General features: G+C 54.6%; 3 non-coding genes across 3 annotated transcripts in view; all 3 read left to right on the plus strand.

Moving 5' to 3' along the window:
- The first annotated feature begins 4,348 nt into the window (after window positions 1-4,348).
- On the plus strand, window positions 4,349-6,258 carry LOC126435253 (small subunit ribosomal RNA). Its single transcript, XR_007579797.1, has one exon. It is a non-coding gene; the product is annotated as a small subunit ribosomal RNA (ribosomal RNA).
- A 351-nt stretch (window positions 6,259-6,609) lies between these two features.
- On the plus strand, window positions 6,610-6,764 carry LOC126435263 (5.8S ribosomal RNA). The gene has a single exon (XR_007579804.1). It is a non-coding gene; the product is annotated as a 5.8S ribosomal RNA (ribosomal RNA).
- A 188-nt stretch (window positions 6,765-6,952) lies between these two features.
- The window catches only part of LOC126435257 (large subunit ribosomal RNA), a 4,225-nt gene continuing 3,677 nt past the window's right edge, over window positions 6,953-7,500 (plus strand). Inside the window, exon 1 of the ribosomal RNA XR_007579801.1 lies at window positions 6,953-7,500. This exon is cut by the window's right edge and continues 3,677 nt beyond it. This is a non-coding gene — a ribosomal RNA (large subunit ribosomal RNA).

Here is a 7,500-nt window from a genome sequence, read left to right on the forward strand (position 1 = left end):
CGCAATGTGCAATCCACCCCTATAACTTGCGTTTCATGAAGAGTTATGTCCAATATGCGACATTCCCGCTGTCCCTATACATGAGCTGCGAGCTGTACCAGTTACGAGCTAGAGACGCGATCGCGTTGCTCTCTGTACGAATGCCGATGCTGAGCGGTCAGCTAGGAGGCGCTCCATCCATGTCGGTACCGGTGGGCGTTGCACTCGCAGTCGCAAAAACGTACGGCAAGTATATTACTCGGAAGAGTTTATGACAGTCCAAGCCCCCCTGCGTGGGGAGCGTCTTTCTAGGCCATGACCCACCGGAAGGGCGCAGCGTCCCCCACCCCAGACATGTGACGTCACACTATCGGTATTGACGACTCGACTCATTGCTTATAATCATTTGCCATACACCGGTGGAAGCTGCCGAGACGAGTAGCTACATAGCGCGCTCGCCGTGTCACTAATGTACAGAGATACAACAGTTTCGACTGGAACCGGATTAAACGTATACACGGCGCTGATTAGTAATACATAGACCCATCAGAATACAGATAATATATACAACTGTCCGTATACATGCTGAAAGACTCTGCTCACAATCACAACCACACGGCAGCCACACACTCTTATCACGCACTACTCTCCGCCTGTAACACGCACACAGACAATATGTAAGCACCAGCATGGAACAACACCCAGTGCATCCTCTCCGCCACATGAGACAATCCACACTGTCATAACCAGACTGGGAGGTCCACTCAGAAAACGGAATATCCCACCCCCCCGACAACCACCATTGCTCAGCTAAGCCACCAACACCCACACATGTCCTACACAGGGGTGCACCCAACATCACAATACTGCCTCCTCTCACAGCACACAAACAATGGCAGGAATGAAAGACACAGGTCTGCCACAAGCATGGAATCGGAGCGCCGCCTGTCATGAGCCAAAGGTGCATCCTGACGTGGCAAATCAGATGATGCCGCAGGCATCCACTTACTATAATCACAATCAACAAACCGACCGGCCGCCCCCCCCCCCCCCCCATTACACCTTTCCATACAACAATGTGTACCTTAACCTAAACTATACTGTACCTTAACCTAAACTATACTGTACCTTAACCTAAACTATACTGTACCTTAACCTAAACTATACTGTACCTTAACCTAAACTATACTGTACCTTAACCTAAACTATACTGTACCTTAACCTTAACCTATACGGTACCTCAACCTAACCTATATTGTGCCTCAACCTAACCTATGTTGCGCCTTAACCTAACCCTATGTTGCGCCTTAACCTAAACCTATGTTGCGCCTTAACCGCCTTAACCTAACCTATGTTGCGCCTTAACCTAACCTATGTTGCGCCTTAACCCTAACCTATGTTGCGCCTTAACCTAACCTATGTTGCGCCTTAACCTAACCTATGTTGCGCTTCTTTTGCCGTAACCTAACCCTATGTTGCGCCTTAACCTAACCTATGTTGCGCCTTAACCTAACCTATGTTGCGCCTTAACCTAACCTATGTTGCGCCTTAACCTAACCTATGTTGCGCCTTAACCTAACCTATGTTGCGCCTTAACCTAACCCTATGTTGCCGCCTTAACCTAACCTATGTTGCGCCTTAACCTAACCTATGTTGCGCCTTAACCCTAACCTATGTTGCGCCTTAAACCTAACCTATGTTGCGCCTTAGAACCTAACCTATGTTGCGCCTTAACCTAACCTATGTTGCGCCTTAACCTAACCTATGTTGCGCCTTAACCTAACCTATGTTGCGCCTTAACCTAACCTATGTTGCGCCCTTAACCTAACCTATGTTGCGCCTTAACCCAACCTATGTTGCGCCTTAACCCAACCTATGTTGCGCACTTAACCCAACCTATGTTGCGCCTTAACCCAACCTATGTTGCGCCTTAACCCAACCTATGTTGCGCCTAACCCAACCTATGTTGCGCCTTAACCCAACCTATGTTGGGGCCTTAACCCAACCTATGTTGCGCCTTAACCCAACCTATGTTCGCGCCTTAACCCAACCTATGTTGCGCCTTAACCCAACCTAGGTTGGCGGCCTTAACCCAACCTATGTTGCGCCTTAACCCAACCTATGTTGCGCCTTAACCCAAACCTATGTTGCGCCTTAACCCAACCTATGTTGGGCCTTAACCCAACCTATGTTGGGGCCTTAACCCAACCTATGTTGGGCCTTAACCCAACACACGGTTGGGCCTTAACCCAACACACGTTGGGCCTTAACCCAACACACGTTGGGCCTTAACCCACACACGTTGGGCCTTAACCCAACACACGTTGGGGCCTTAACCCAACACACGTTGGGCCTTAACCCAACACACGTTGGGCCTTAACCCAACACACGTTGGGGCCTTAACCCAAACACACGTTGGGCCTTAGACCCAACACACGTTGGGCCTTAACCCAACACACGTTGGGCCTTAACCCAACACACGTTGGGCCTTTAACCCAACACACGTTGGGCCTTAACCCAACACACGTTGGGCCTTAACCCAACACACGTTGGGCCTTTAACCCACACAGTTGGGCCTGTAACCCAACACACGTTGGGCCTTAACCCAACACACGTTGGGCCTTAACCCCAACCCAACACACGTTGGGCCTTAACCTGCTCTGTAATTGTCATACGACGCGTTAAATTAGTGTAGTGTTGCTAACTGCAACCCCCGCAATATAGTTTGCTACTCGCACTGCCCGGTCCCCAGTGTATCGCTTCATGTTAAACACCTTGCAGCTATACACTGTAATGTGGATGGCAGCAGGACGTACATGCTCAATGCCCTTTGCAGTTGTTCATTGGCATTTTGCAGTTGTTCATTGGCATTCGCATGGCGAAGCACTTAGCCTACGCTGTGGTACGGCCTGTGTCAACTGTCCGCTGATGTTGTACGTCCAAATCACACACTGTACTGCACATTGGTCCTCATGTACTGAATGATACATCGTGGTACATGTGACCGTACAACGACTGCGCCAACAACGGCGAACCATGCGGTCCAAATGTTGTGCACTCAGCTACGTGTCGTCTCCCTATAAGAGCTGGATTGCAGTGTGGTATGCCCTGGATGGCGATCAGCATGAGCCGTCTGTTGATGTAGTGGCGCGTGTTGTCAGACGTAGTCGTCTCTTCTCACACACCGTGATAGCATGGTGCACTGCGTTCCACATCTGCGACATGCGACAGAGGCCGGTTGACAGTCGTTCGCGCAATGGACATCGCATACGTACGGGGGCCACCTTCCACGTGTTCGCGAAGCGTGCACATGTTGTTGCGTGTATGTGGGCAGACATAGTGTGTCGTGACACCTGACACAGGCATGCAACAATCGTTGAATTTGCAAATGGCGATGGACGCCTACGTTTGCTGGTGACGTTACGCAAATGAACAACTGGTAAACCGTTGTGGTGCGGTTGTTCTCGCTAGAGGTGAATCAGTGATGGCGACGATCGGTTGAGCTACCAACCGGTTGTTCCAGCGATACCCACCATGCCCACGAACGTGAATGGCATCTGGGTGTGAAGCGATACGCGGCGGTGGCTGGGTGGGACCGTCCCCGGCCGGTGAGGGGGGGCCTCCCGGCGTGCTGGCCGCGCGGTGCGTGGGCGCACGCGCTACAGCAGGCTGGTGGGGGCGGCCAGTGGCAGGCGCGCCGGCCGACGGAGGCGGCAGGCGGCGCAGCTGCGCGCCGGCGCACCCTGCACGCGGCGCCGTGCGGCCAAAGTAGGTCCTCGCGGGCCCGGTGCGAAGCGCGGTGGACATCTGCAGTGTGCTGGTCCGATTGAGGACTGTGTGCGCTGAGGATGCGCCGCCGCCCGGCGCTCGGCGCCGCGACGCCGTCTGCTGCTCGGTCGCCTCTGCGGTTCTCGCAGGTGGTTTGTATCGCAGCTGTGCGGACGTGTTGGCGCGTGCGCTGTGCTGGGAGAGTTCGCTTCGGCACCCAAGTGGGGCTTTTGTCCTTCTGTGGCGCTGGCGTTGGAGCTGCCGGTCACCGTAGGTGGCGCGTGTTGTCTCCCGCCGGCAATGCCACGACAGCACGCTCCCGGGCCTCTGTCGGCAGCGGCAAGCTCAGTTGGGAGCACGGGTGGTCGCACCTAAAGCGTCTACTCGCCAAACCCCGGGCGATTGCGCCTCTCTCGAACCCGACCAAGTACTTAGGACGGCGCTGCGCGCCGCCGGGACCTGAGAGGGTTTCGAGGTGTATGGTGCAGGGGAGCTCAGCCTCCTCCTGTTTGCAGAATAATTGAGCGGACGCTTGCGTGTTCGCGCGGGCCCCCGGGACACACTCCCGGGCGGCCGGCTGCTCAGCTCTAGTTGACGCAGCTCCCTGGTTGATCCTGCCAGTAGTCATATGCTTGTCTCAAAGATTAAGCCATGCATGTCTCAGTACAAGCCGCATTAAGGTGAAACCGCGAATGGCTCATTAAATCAGTTATGGTTCCTTAGATCGTACCCACGTTACTTGGATAACTGTGGTAATTCTAGAGCTAATACATGCAAACAGAGTCCCGACCAGAGATGGAAGGGACGCTTTTATTAGATCAAAACCAATCGGTCGGCTCGTCCGGTCCGTTTGCCTTGGTGACTCTGAATAACTTTGGGCTGATCGCACGGTCCTCGTACCGGCGACGCATCTTTCAAATGTCTGCCTTATCAACTGTCGATGGTAGGTTCTGCGCCTACCATGGTTGTAACGGGTAACGGGGAATCAGGGTTCGATTCCGGAGAGGGAGCCTGAGAAACGGCTACCACATCCAAGGAAGGCAGCAGGCGCGCAAATTACCCACTCCCGGCACGGGGAGGTAGTGACGAAAAATAACGATACGGGACTCATCCGAGGCCCCGTAATCGGAATGAGTACACTTTAAATCCTTTAACGAGTATCTATTGGAGGGCAAGTCTGGTGCCAGCAGCCGCGGTAATTCCAGCTCCAATAGCGTATATTAAAGTTGTTGCGGTTAAAAAGCTCGTAGTTGGATTTGTGTCCCACGCTGTTGGTTCACCGCCCGTCGGTGTTTAACTGGCATGTATCGTGGGACGTCCTGCCGGTGGGGCGAGCTGAAGGCGTGCGACGCGCCTCGTGCGTGCTCGTGCGTCCCGAGGCGGACCCCGTTGCAATCCTACCAGGGTGCTCTTGAGTGAGTGTCTCGGTGGGCCGGCACGTTTACTTTGAACAAATTAGAGTGCTTAAAGCAGGCAAGCCCGCCTGAATACTGTGTGCATGGAATAATGGAATAGGACCTCGGTTCTATTTTGTTGGTTTTCGGAACCCGAGGTAATGATTAATAGGGACAGGCGGGGGCATTCGTATTGCGACGTTAGAGGTGAAATTCTTGGATCGTCGCAAGACGAACAGAAGCGAAAGCATTTGCCAAGTATGTTTTCATTAATCAAGAACGAAAGTTAGAGGTTCGAAGGCGATCAGATACCGCCCTAGTTCTAACCATAAACGATGCCAGCCAGCGATCCGCCGCAGTTCCTCCGATGACTCGGCGGGCAGCCTCCGGGAAACCAAAGCTTTTGGGTTCCGGGGGAAGTATGGTTGCAAAGCTGAAACTTAAAGGAATTGACGGAAGGGCACCACCAGGAGTGGAGCCTGCGGCTTAATTTGACTCAACACGGGAAACCTCACCAGGCCCGGACACCGGAAGGATTGACAGATTGATAGCTCTTTCTTGATTCGGTGGGTGGTGGTGCATGGCCGTTCTTAGTTGGTGGAGCGATTTGTCTGGTTAATTCCGATAACGAACGAGACTCTAGCCTGCTAACTAGTCGCGTGACATCCTTCGTGCTGTCAGCGATTACTTTTCTTCTTAGAGGGACAGGCGGCTTCTAGCCGCACGAGATTGAGCAATAACAGGTCTGTGATGCCCTTAGATGTTCTGGGCCGCACGCGCGCTACACTGAAGGAATCAGCGTGTCTTCCTAGGCCGAAAGGTCGGGGTAACCCGCTGAACCTCCTTCGTGCTAGGGATTGGGGCTTGCAATTGTTCCCCATGAACGAGGAATTCCCAGTAAGCGCGAGTCATAAGCTCGCGTTGATTACGTCCCTGCCCTTTGTACACACCGCCCGTCGCTACTACCGATTGAATGATTTAGTGAGGTCTTCGGACTGGTACGCGGCATTGACTCTGTCGTTGCCGATGCTACCGGAAAGATGACCAAACTTGATCATTTAGAGGAAGTAAAAGTCGTAACAAGGTTTCCGTAGGTGAACCTGCGGAAGGATCATTACCGACTAGACTGCATGTCTTTCGATGTGCGTGTCGTGTCGCGCAACACGCTACCTGTACGGCTCGCAGTAGCCGTGCGCCGCGTGCGGAACCACGCGTGCTTCTCAAAACTAACGCCAATGTTGTGTGGTACGAGCGCTGAAGCGCTGGAGCGGCTGGCCTGCGGCACCTGGCGCCTGGCGCCGGTTTTGAATGACTTTCGCCCGACTGCCTGTCCGCTCCGGTGTGGAGCCGTACGACGCCCATCGGCCGTGAGGCCGTTGGACACAGAACGCTTGAACAGGGGCCGCCACACGCCTACGTCCCGCCTATGCAACTGTCTTGAAAGAGACAGTGGAAACTAAGAAAAGATCACCCAGGACGGTGGATCACTCGGCTCGTGGGTCGATGAAGAACGCAGCAAATTGCGCGTCGACATGTGAACTGCAGGACACATGAACATCGACGTTTCGAACGCACATTGCGGTCCATGGATTCCGTTCCCGGGCCACGTCTGGCTGAGGGTCGGCTACGTATACTGAAGCGCGCGGCGTTTGCCCCGCTTCGCAGACCTGGGAGCGTCGCGGCCGCCTGTGGGGCCGGCCGCGCCTCCTTAAACGTGCGATGCGCGCCCGTCGCCTGGCGGTTCGCATACCGGTACTTACTCGGTAGCGTGCACAGCCGGCTGGCGGTGTGGCGTGCGACACCTCGTACAACGACCTCAGAGCAGGCGAGACTACCCGCTGAATTTAAGCATATTACTAAGCGGAGGAAAAGAAACTAACAAGGATTCCCCCAGTAGCGGCGAGCGAACAGGGAAGAGTCCAGCACCGAACCCCGCAGGCTGCCGCCTGTCGTGGCATGTGGTGTTTGGGAGGGTCCACTACCCCGACGCCTCGCGCCGAGCCCAAGTCCAACTTGAATGAGGCCACGGCCCGTAGAGGGTGCCAGGCCCGTAGCGGCCGGTGCGAGCGTCGGCGGGACCTCTCCTTCGAGTCGGGTTGCTTGAGAGTGCAGCTCCAAGTGGGTGGTAAACTCCATCTGAGACTAAATATGACCACGAGACCGATAGCGAACAAGTACCGTGAGGGGAAAGTTGAAAAGAACTTTGAAGAGAGAGTTCAAAAGTACGTGAAACCGTTCTGGGGTAAACGTGAGAAGTCCGAAAGGTCGAACGGGTGAGATTCACGCCCATCCGGCCACTGGCCTCCGCCCTCGGCAGATGGGGCCGGCCGCCCGCGCGGAGCAATCCGCGGCGGGGGTC

Source organism: Schistocerca serialis, unplaced genomic scaffold (assembly GCF_023864345.2).
Source record: "Schistocerca serialis cubense isolate TAMUIC-IGC-003099 unplaced genomic scaffold, iqSchSeri2.2 HiC_scaffold_1200, whole genome shotgun sequence".
Taxonomy (NCBI): Eukaryota; Metazoa; Arthropoda; class Insecta; order Orthoptera; family Acrididae; genus Schistocerca; species Schistocerca serialis.